Source organism: Triticum urartu, unplaced genomic scaffold (assembly GCF_056163025.1).
Source record: "Triticum urartu cultivar PI428250 unplaced genomic scaffold, HENAU_Tu73 scaffold2, whole genome shotgun sequence".
Classification (NCBI taxonomy): domain Eukaryota; kingdom Viridiplantae; phylum Streptophyta; class Magnoliopsida; order Poales; family Poaceae; genus Triticum; species Triticum urartu.
In genome coordinates this window covers 15087086-15096947 of record NW_028260368.1, presented here as the reverse complement: position 1 = coordinate 15096947, position 9862 = coordinate 15087086, and the positions used below count along the sequence as shown (strand labels likewise).

General features: G+C 35.5%; 4 non-coding genes across 4 annotated transcripts; 1 reads left to right on the top strand and 3 right to left on the bottom strand.

Annotated features, from left to right (window-relative positions):
- Positions 1-4208: 4208 nt before the first annotated feature.
- Positions 4209-4290, bottom strand: TRNAY-GUA (transfer RNA tyrosine (anticodon GUA)). The gene has a single exon. It is a non-coding gene; the product is annotated as a tRNA-Tyr (tRNA).
- Positions 4291-4797: 507 nt separating this feature from the next.
- Positions 4798-4869, bottom strand: TRNAT-GGU (transfer RNA threonine (anticodon GGU)). The gene has a single exon. It is a non-coding gene; the product is annotated as a tRNA-Thr (tRNA).
- Positions 4870-7353: 2484 nt separating this feature from the next.
- Positions 7354-7424, bottom strand: TRNAG-GCC (transfer RNA glycine (anticodon GCC)). The gene has a single exon. It is a non-coding gene; the product is annotated as a tRNA-Gly (tRNA).
- An 824-nt stretch (positions 7425-8248) lies between these two features.
- On the top strand, positions 8249-8336 carry TRNAS-UGA (transfer RNA serine (anticodon UGA)). The gene has a single exon. It is a non-coding gene; the product is annotated as a tRNA-Ser (tRNA).
- Positions 8337-9862: the final 1526 nt, after the last annotated feature.

Genomic DNA, 9862 nt, shown 5'->3' with positions numbered 1-9862 from the left:
TTATCAGCTCACTCTTCATCAATCCCTATGGATCGATCTAGCAATCATGGAATCTATATTCTGTTTACTGAATCACATGAAATTCTAGGGAACTCCACATACGTATTTCATATATGTATTTCATACATATGAATAGAGACCATTTTGGACGAAAGTTCGAGTTTGCCAGGGGTACAAATGAAATGAAAATGAATTGATAAAACATTCCTACAAAAAAAATTCTGCCACTTATTACTTTATGTTATGATATTCTAATCAGATTGGATGGCAAAGATTTCTCATTTTATCTCCTTTCTATGAATGTAATTAAGCCGTAATATAATATACTAGAAAGTTTGACTTTACTTCGATTTAGAATAGCGTGCTTACTTTAATTTCTCAAAATAATTTGAGGGTTCTTTTTTATTTCGGATCGGAGTAGTATAATTGCTAGAAAATTCAGTATTCATTGTGGAATTCTAAAATAAAGTAAGTCCCTTTTTTTAAGTACATGCCAATCTAGTTATCCACCTCTCCCCATATCCATGCTTTTCTTTTATCGTAATTTCACTTGGGTACGCCAAGATAGTCAGGTTATACTCTATATCAGAGCAAATTTCCTTTTTTTATTCAAGATATTTAATTTAATACTTTGAAAAATTAAAGCATGATTCCCCATAGAGATATGTACATAAAGGGGATCTTTGGATAATAATGCTGTTCGGACCTAAAGTTTACCTATACACGGATTAAGCATAAAGCCATAATATTTATTATGCATTGAAGGGGGGGGAGATAATACCGATTTAAGAGTAGTTCACTACTGCAATAAAAAAAAGAGAATTCTAGTTAACGGTTCCAATTTATTCTGAATTTTGCAGCCTGTGAATAGAAATCCACTTTTTCTTCTTTTTCATCTCAATAGAAAGAAATGGAAGTTTTATTGTGTTAACAATGTATGTTTTAAGATAGAATCTATCGAGGAGAATAATAGAAACTGGATCAAAAAAAGCAGGAATAGATTTTTTGAAAAAGATTGGAAAAAAAGTAAGTAGAATTATATTCAAAATAAAGGGGCTTTTCGTAAGAAAACGTGGATGAATACTTGCTGTTTTCTAGATTTTTGATCGGATTTTTTTGGCGGCATGGCCAAGCGGTAAGGCAGGGGGACTGCAAATCCTTTATCCCCAGTTCAAATCTGGGTGCCGCCTGATCAATAAAATACTTAGGTTTTTTTTTATAGTGCTGATCGAATTCGATAAATTTTTACTTCGCATAAGTTCGGGCAAGAGAGTAACTGGGCCTGCCGATACTGGGTTTAGAGAAACCATACCATAGTTCTATCCTCAAACTAGGGTTAGGGTTTGTTTTGACGGTAGTGGCCAAAATGGTTATCAATAGGGGTGAGGTAGTGTTTCCTTATTCTTTTATTATATGAATTTGAATTGGTTCTTATTGAGATTCGATTTGATAATTTTAAAATACGAGGATAAGATGTCAGAAATCTTGGTATCCAAAGAAAGGTCCCTAAGGGGCATTCTTTTTTTTTTTTCAATCTAAGATTCAAGAAGGGACTCCACGAAAGAATATCAAGACTTACTAATTATTATACATTTTTTTATCGTACATCTTATGTTACCTACATACACTAAAGTAAGGACTACTTAATTCTAACGAGAATCAGATTAAATAGGTCGATCAAAAATCAATTTAGGAGTTGTATTATGGATAAAATCTCTTCATTCTTTCATAGAATGATACAAAGCAAGGCTGCAGGGTTTAGGTCAAAAATAAACATTAGGTAAGGTAGGTATCCAATAAATATTTATCTATCGATAATTTTATGGTATATTCGGGCGTCCTTTGCTTAAAAAAAAAAAAAAGAGTAACAAAAGGAATAAAAAATCTTCCTATTCCCGCTTCTTCTATTCAGGACATCATTCCCGTACTCTTTCTTTTTTAAGGAAAAAAGGGCTATAGTATCTCGTATTTTTAATGCTCTCTAATTCTACCAGAATTCCTATAAGAATTTGTTAGGAGTAAATTCCTTGAACTGATTGATCCATGGCCTTAGGGCGGAATCCCTTTTTGACTCTGTACCCTTGATTCCACTATGATTATTGATCAATAGTAGAATAATCCCTTCATAGAAATAGGAGACATAATTTAGATGGATATAGTAAGTCTCGCTTGGGCTGCTTTAATGGTAGTCTTTACATTTTCTCTTTCACTAGTAGTATGGGGAAGGAGTGGACTCTAGGGATACTACTAATTGATTAAGTAATCAAATTGTTGTATCAATTCTTTTCTTTAATGGATCATTTTGCATTAATCATTTTGTCAAACGTTATTCTTTAATCTTTTTCTTTAGTTTTGTTTCACTCCTGTAAGAAACTCTTGTATTGTAAGTTGTAATGTAAGAAAGAGCCATTATACCAATTCAGAATTTCTACTAGAAATGACGAATGGTTAAAAAAAGTTCTATACATAAGAAAATTAGACTTTCTTCCACGGAACTATTCACGGCATATCACACATTTTCCATTTCCTTTTACTTTTTACTATAGTCTATTCTTCATATTATTTTTCTTTCCTTCCATGGATTCTTTGGTCAAGAATTGTCTTAGATTTTTTTATTTTGACCTGATTGAAATTAAGTGGATGCAATGAAAAAAGAAATTGAATTAGACTACTTAACTATTTCAATCTACTAATCTATTCTATGTAGATTCAAAGATAATATAATAGAAAGAATCTAAAGTGTCGTAGAAAAAACTATATGTAGTTCTTTCTACCACACTTTAAGATTCCAACCAGATCCTTTCATTTAAGACTTGGATTTTTTTTATTTAATCCCTTTTTAATTTCTTCAATGATTAATTGGAATTCCAATTAATTATTTTGGCTGACTGTTTTTACATAAATAATAAGTAAAAAAGAAGTAGGAACTAGAATGAACAGTGCAGTAGCAATAAATGCGAGAATATTGACTTCCATAACCTCTTTATTTTTTATTTTCACAATAACTCGGGATGTAATCCCATGGAGAGGAAAAAGGGGTATCTTGTAAATTCAAGGGTAGGGCTTGCATTCTGATAATACTGAATCAATTCAATATTATGAATATCGGATCTATCAAATCAATTCATGGATGAGAGTTATATTTCACGGATGAGAGTTATATAGTATAACATAGGAAGATCCTCTATCCACACTAAGACCAAAATGGGTTTTTTGATTGGATTAGGAATTCCCTCTTTTTTAATCCTTTTCTACTTTTTCTTTTCTATATCTCTAACCCACGAGCTTTCTTAATCTTATACTTTCTTAATCTTATACAATTTCCCTTCCTTTTTCTTATAGTTATACATACAATTATGTATGTATTATATGACCAACTTTCACTTTCTATGGGTCACATAGACATCCAAATAAGCAGTAGAAGTGAGATGGGGAAAAGAGGTCTGAAATAAAAAGGGAATACGATTTATGTATGGATTCCGGTAAAATACCGGTACTCTATTCCATAAGAGTGGAATAGGAAATTAAGATGAGGATGGTATCATCATAAAGAAAGATAGAGTAATATAATATCCTAAATTCTACTAATCCACATATCGTATGTGTGTCTTTCTTTATCGATTGGGAGTAGTGAAAAAAAAATTCCTATATGCCCTCCCTCCCTCTTTAATGAGAGATGCAAAATAAAAAAGTGAAGTAAGGGTGCCCTGTGGGTATTTGATCTTGCTCCCTGCCCCTTTTTTTCATGGAAAAAGGAAATATCAATTTCTCCATTCATTGAACCCTAGTTCGGGACTGACGGGGCTCGAACCCGCAGCTTCCGCCTTGACAGGGCGGTGCTCTGACCAATTGAACTACAATCCCCGCGGGGTGTATGGCATACCCATTCTTAAATAGAACCATAAGAAGATTCGATTCGTCTTTCGTACGAATCATATACTACATACCCACATATTATATTATACGTGGGTATAGTGAGAGTGACATAACTAGTATGTCGTGATTTTTTATCACTAAAAATGGATAATAATCCAGCCTTCAATAAGAAAAACTCTTTTGTTTGTAAGAAAGGAATGAGAGAGATATGGATTAGAAAAAAAAATTTCCCTTTTTTCTTTATCTTTTATTTCTATAGATCAGACATTTTATTTTATGGAAGAAAAACAAAAGGATTTAGTTCATACTCACGAAGCCCTAGATTTTTGGTTTGGGCCGAGCTGGATTTGAACCAGCGTAGACATTGTCAACGAATTTACAGTCCGTCCCCATTAACCACTCGGGCATCGACCCAGGAAGAATTTATTCTAGGGTTTTTGCTAATCTATGATTAACCTCCTTTCATAATACTCCCTACCCCCAGGGGAAGTCGAATCCCCGCTGCCTCCTTGAAAGAGAGATGTCCTGAACCACTAGACGATAGGGGCATCACTAGACGATAGGGCCATATACAACCGCTCGTGATTATACTATAATCATAGTATGAGCAGTTTTTTGGAATTGTCAATATACTCGAAAAGTATAAATAGATCCAAAGCAAAGAGTTTTTCCAACTTTTCTGTTATGTTTTCATCTAGGATTTTTTTTAGTTGATCGTTATAGATTAATTCTCCGTGCTTCATTTAGTGTTCATACCAAAAATGCATCCATCCCGCACTAAGTCATAAAATTCTCTAAAAATATAGAGAAAGTTTCAAAAACAAAGAAAAAAAGTGAATCAATTTAGTAGAAAAGTACTCTATCAGATTCGAACCAACGACTTACGTCTTAGCACGAGATTACTCTACCACTAATTTAAAAAGCCCTTTATCGGATTTGAACCGATGACTTATGCCTTACCATGGCATTACTCTACCACTGAGTTAAAAGGGCTTTTTATTTAATTCAAAAATTAGCCACTTGGATTTCCCATTATGGGTCTACTGCATAATGTACATATTATATATATAATATATAGAGATAGAGAGAGAGACATTATGTAGAGATTGTATATGTATATATCGATATCTTGAGAGCTCAAAATAAAATTAATAAAAAAAAACATACCCTACATAACATATCCAACTCTTCTTGGTTCAGGGTTTTCCGTTTCCGAAGACTAGTAAAATAGGCGGATTCTGGAACCCCAAGGATTCAACGGTATATGGATATGGAAAATATAAGATTTCCGATCCTAGCGGGAAAAGGCGGGGAACAGATACCCAATAGGATATAGGATCCTTGGGAGGAACTTTTGGTAATGGCCTTGATCCTCTATGCTATTTTTTATGTGTTCTTAGTTCTATTGAACTTTTTGCATTCTTTTAAACAAGAATCTAATAAACTAGAATTGAGTCAGTGGAAAAAAGGAGAGAGAGGAAAGTGTTAAATGGAGAGAGTCGACTAATCAGAGACTTTTAGGATCTTCTTTACATCAGGTAAATCTGTCGGCCCTGTCCGTTTTTTTCTTTAAGTTACGACTCTTTGCTGCTTACTTCTATCAAGCCATAGGGAAAGTCTATGATGAATTTGGAAAACTCATCTCACTCTTACTCTATGGCTCGGACTTAATGGGGGAAGAAAACATCTTCCATAATTTCTTTTTTGTTCAATTCTGGACAAAAAAGAAAAGGAAAAAAGGAATTTATAGGGACAGTGTTACCCCCTATATCCCCTAGTTTATATTGTAGGAATAATAAAACAATTTAGCAGTCTGACACACTTACGTCCTTGCAAAGTAAATAATTATTATTGTAGTCGTAACCGTAGAATAGGATCCTAATCAAAATAAATACATTTGGTTCAGGCGCTATTAGCATGGTAAGAAAAGATTTTTTTTACAGACCAGAGGGGCTATCTAAATCCTAAAGTAAAGGCGAGCGATCGAAGTAGAAGTACCAACGGCTCAGTGTCATGAACCTTCTCCATCTGATTCAATAAGGGGGAATTAGCCTTCTTGTCAAATGGCTATCCTTGACAAAGGGTACCATTTATACCATAATCTACAATGTAGCGGGTATAGTTTAGTGGTAAAAGTGTGATTCGTTCTATTAATAACTGAATTTGAAATGATATACTTAAGGCATCCTTAAGTTTTTTATTTTTATATTCCGATGAAAACTTTAGTTCTTATAAAGGATTAAATCCTTTTCCTCTCAATAGCATATTGAGGAAGAATATACATTCTGGCGATTTGTATCCAAAGACTAATTTAAATTGCATCCAAAATAAAAATAGGATTATGAGTACAGAGTCGCGAAGCATAATTTTGCATTGGATTAAGTATTCCAATTTTGAAAATATGAGTAAAGGATCTATGGATGAAGATACAAAAAAGTTGATTTCCAATCGTAACTAAATCTTCTTAAAATAAGGAATAAGGAAGCCAAATAGCTAAAAAACGATAGTTTTGGTTTACTAGAACCATCCGCATATTGTTTCAGCTCGGTGGAAACCCAATTCTTTTCCTCAGGATCTCTTGAATGAAATTAGGGAACGAAGTAAGTAGATTAGATGAATTTAGATAGAATTTCTATCTCCTACTCTATAAGGATCATCTAGAAAGCGGAGAGCTTTGGTTCCATTCAAATAGAAAAGCTGACATAGATGTTAAGTGGTGAGAATATCCATAAAGGAGCCGAATGAAATCAAAATTTCATGTTCGGTTTTGAATTAGAGACGTTAAAAATAATCAACCAACGTCGACTATAACCCCTAGCCTTCCAAGCTAACGATGCGGGTTCGATTCCCGCTACCCGCTCCATTCTGTATAAAAGGAGTATTCTATTTGTCTAGACATGTTAGAGGCTTGTATTCAAGCCTTTTTTGTCCACCAGTTTCTGGTACTCCAGAGCGGAGTAGAGCAGTTTGGTAGCTCACGAGGCTCATAACCTTGAGGTCACGGGTTCGATTCCCGTCTCCGCACTTAGCAGTCTGTATAAAAGGACTATTCTATTTCTCTAGATATGTATGGTAGAGGGGCGTATCCAACCCTTTTTTATTCATTAGTTCCCGGCCCTAGAGGGCAAAATTGAGCAGTTTGCGAAGTCACTTGCCTTCAAAAAAAGAAGGCGCAAGGCCTCTCCCTACCCTGCAGAAAATAAAAATGAAACGAAAGGGACAGTCTACCTCTCCCTTCCCTTTAAAAAAAGTTTGCCCGTTGTTTGTCTCAGTTAATACCCAATTTTTGGAGCTCTGTTGGCGAGTTCTATTTCTGCCTCTGGAGCGCCCTCTTTTTTTGAGTGGGATGCAAAGGAAGGGTAAGATAGTAAGGGATACGGCACTAGACTAACACCTAATTAATACTTAATTTAATATAAGTAGTTAAACAGTTAACTAGACTAAACTTTTTATCATAGTACTTTGATAAATTAAGCGGGCGAGCGGCGGGAATCGAACCCGTATCTTCTCCTTGGCAAGGAGATATTTTACCATTGAACTACGCTCGCTACGGTATATATTTTATAGCGTATATCCGCCTGGGTCGACCTTCTATGTCTGGGTCGACCGTTTCATTTCATTTTCTATTATATTAGAGTTTTCCTTTTTTTATTATCTGTCAATGAATATTCTAATGGGAATGGAATTTCATAATACTGAAAGAGAAGAGCTAGCAATTCGGAACGCAAATTGCGTTTTAATACGTCTCACTATTCTAATTTTTTAGAAGAAATGGCCTTTATTATTTCTTTTTTATGGGGTTAATAAATATTAACCAAATTTCATTTAAGAAATGAGAGAATTCAGAATAGCTACGAGAAAGACTAGTCCAATCCATAATGATGTACCGGAAAATACAACATTTTTATTATTTGACCAACCATCAGGAGAAGCAAATACAAGGGGTACACTAATTACTAAGACTGAGGAAGTCGCAATTAATGCAAAAACAGCTAATTGGAAAGCAATAGTCATATTTCTAATCCTCCAAGCTACCATCAAATAAAGTTGACTACATATTTGATCCCTCACTTAAACCAAAATTGTAAAAAAATACAAGAAGTAGGAGGGGTTTAATCATGAATCCATTGATTCTTCTCTTTAATTCAAATTTATTACTTAAACCGCTTTTTTATTTGGATATGGGGGTGAGAAGAGATTATTTACTCTTTATTTCACAAGCGGGTATAGCGGATCCTGTATCCGTGTATACAGTATACAGAGATATATCGAAAAGGAACTTGTATCTGATATCTTTCTAGAGGCTAATAAATCTTTTTATTTTTTATATGGCTATGTTCTATTTGTAGGAGTAAAATAAGGATTAGGCTGTGGAGAGATGGCTGAGTGGTTGATAGCTCCGGTCTTGAAAACCGGTATAGTTCTAGGAACTATCGAGGGTTCGAATCCCTCTCTCTCCTTTTGCTTATTGAATACGTTTGTTTCTTTCATTTTTATTTATTTTTTTTTTCTGTCCCTTATCTTTCTTTCATAAAAAGGAATGAATGGCTCGGCTAGATGGAATAACCGAGCCAGAACAGAAAAAAAGTAGAACAGGTATAAATAAGAAAATCTTAGTTAAGAGGGTTCATGTAAAGAACAGGTTCCAAATCACGATCGATTCCCTTTTCAAAACCTGCTGCAGCAGCTCGGGCTCTTCCTGCATGCCATAAATGGCCCACAAAAAAGAAGAATCCTAGAACAAAATGAGAAGTTGATAACCAACTTCTAGGAGAGACATAATTAACTGCATTGATCTCGGTAGCTACGCCACCCACGGAATTTAAAGAGCCTAAAGGAGCGTGGGTCATATATTCTGCTGAGCGTCGTTCTTGCCAAGGTTGTATGTCTTTTTTCAACCTACTCAAGTCCAAACCGTTGGGGCCCCTTAGAGGTTCTAACCATGGAGCACGAAGGTCCCAAAAACGCATAGTTTCCCCTCCAAAGATAACCTCCCCAGTTGGGGAACGCATTAGATATTTACCTAAACCTGTGGGTCCTTGAGCGGATCCCACATTAGCTCCAAGACGCTGGTCTCTAACTAGAAAAGTAAATGCTTGAGCTTGAGAAGCTTCTGGCCCGGTGGGTCCATAAAACTCACTCGGATAAGCTGTATTATTGAACCATACAAAACAACAAGCGATAAAACCAAAGACAGATAAAGCAGCTAAACTATAAGACAAGTAAGCTTCTCCAGACCATACAAATGCACGGCGAGCCCATGCGAAGGGTTTGGTTAAAATATGCCAAATTCCGCCAAATACACAAATAAAACCCAACCATACATGCCCACCAATTATATCTTCTAAATCATCTACACTAACAATCCACCCTTCTCCACCAAAAGGAGATTTTAGTAAATAACCAAATATAACACTGGGACTAAGGGTCAAATTGGTAATTTTTCTTACATCTCCCCCCCCAGGGGCCCAGGTATCATATACACCGCCAAAATAAAGAGCCTTGAGTACTAGAAGAAAAGCACCTAGACCTAACAAAATTAAGTGAATACCCAAAATTGTAGTCATTTTATTTCTATCTTTCCAGACATAACCAAAGAATGGAAAAGATTCCTCAAGAGTCTCGGGTCCCAGAAGCGCGTGATAAATGCCACCGAAGCCTAAGACTGCGGAGGAAATTAGGTGAAGTACGCCAGATACAAAGTACGGAAAAGTATCTAGAACTTCCCCCCCTGGCCCTACTCCCCAACCTAGAGTAGCTAAGTGTGGAAGTAAAATCAACCCTTGTTCATACATGGGCTTTTCTGGTACGAAATGGGCCACTTCAAATAGGTTCATTGCTCCGGCCCAGAATACGATTAATCCGGCATGAGCTACATGAGCTCCAAGCAGTTTACCGGACAAATTGATAAGTCTGGCATTCCCAGCCCACCAAGCAAAGCCGGTGGTTTCTTGGTCACGACCAGCTAAAACGAAAGTTCCATTAA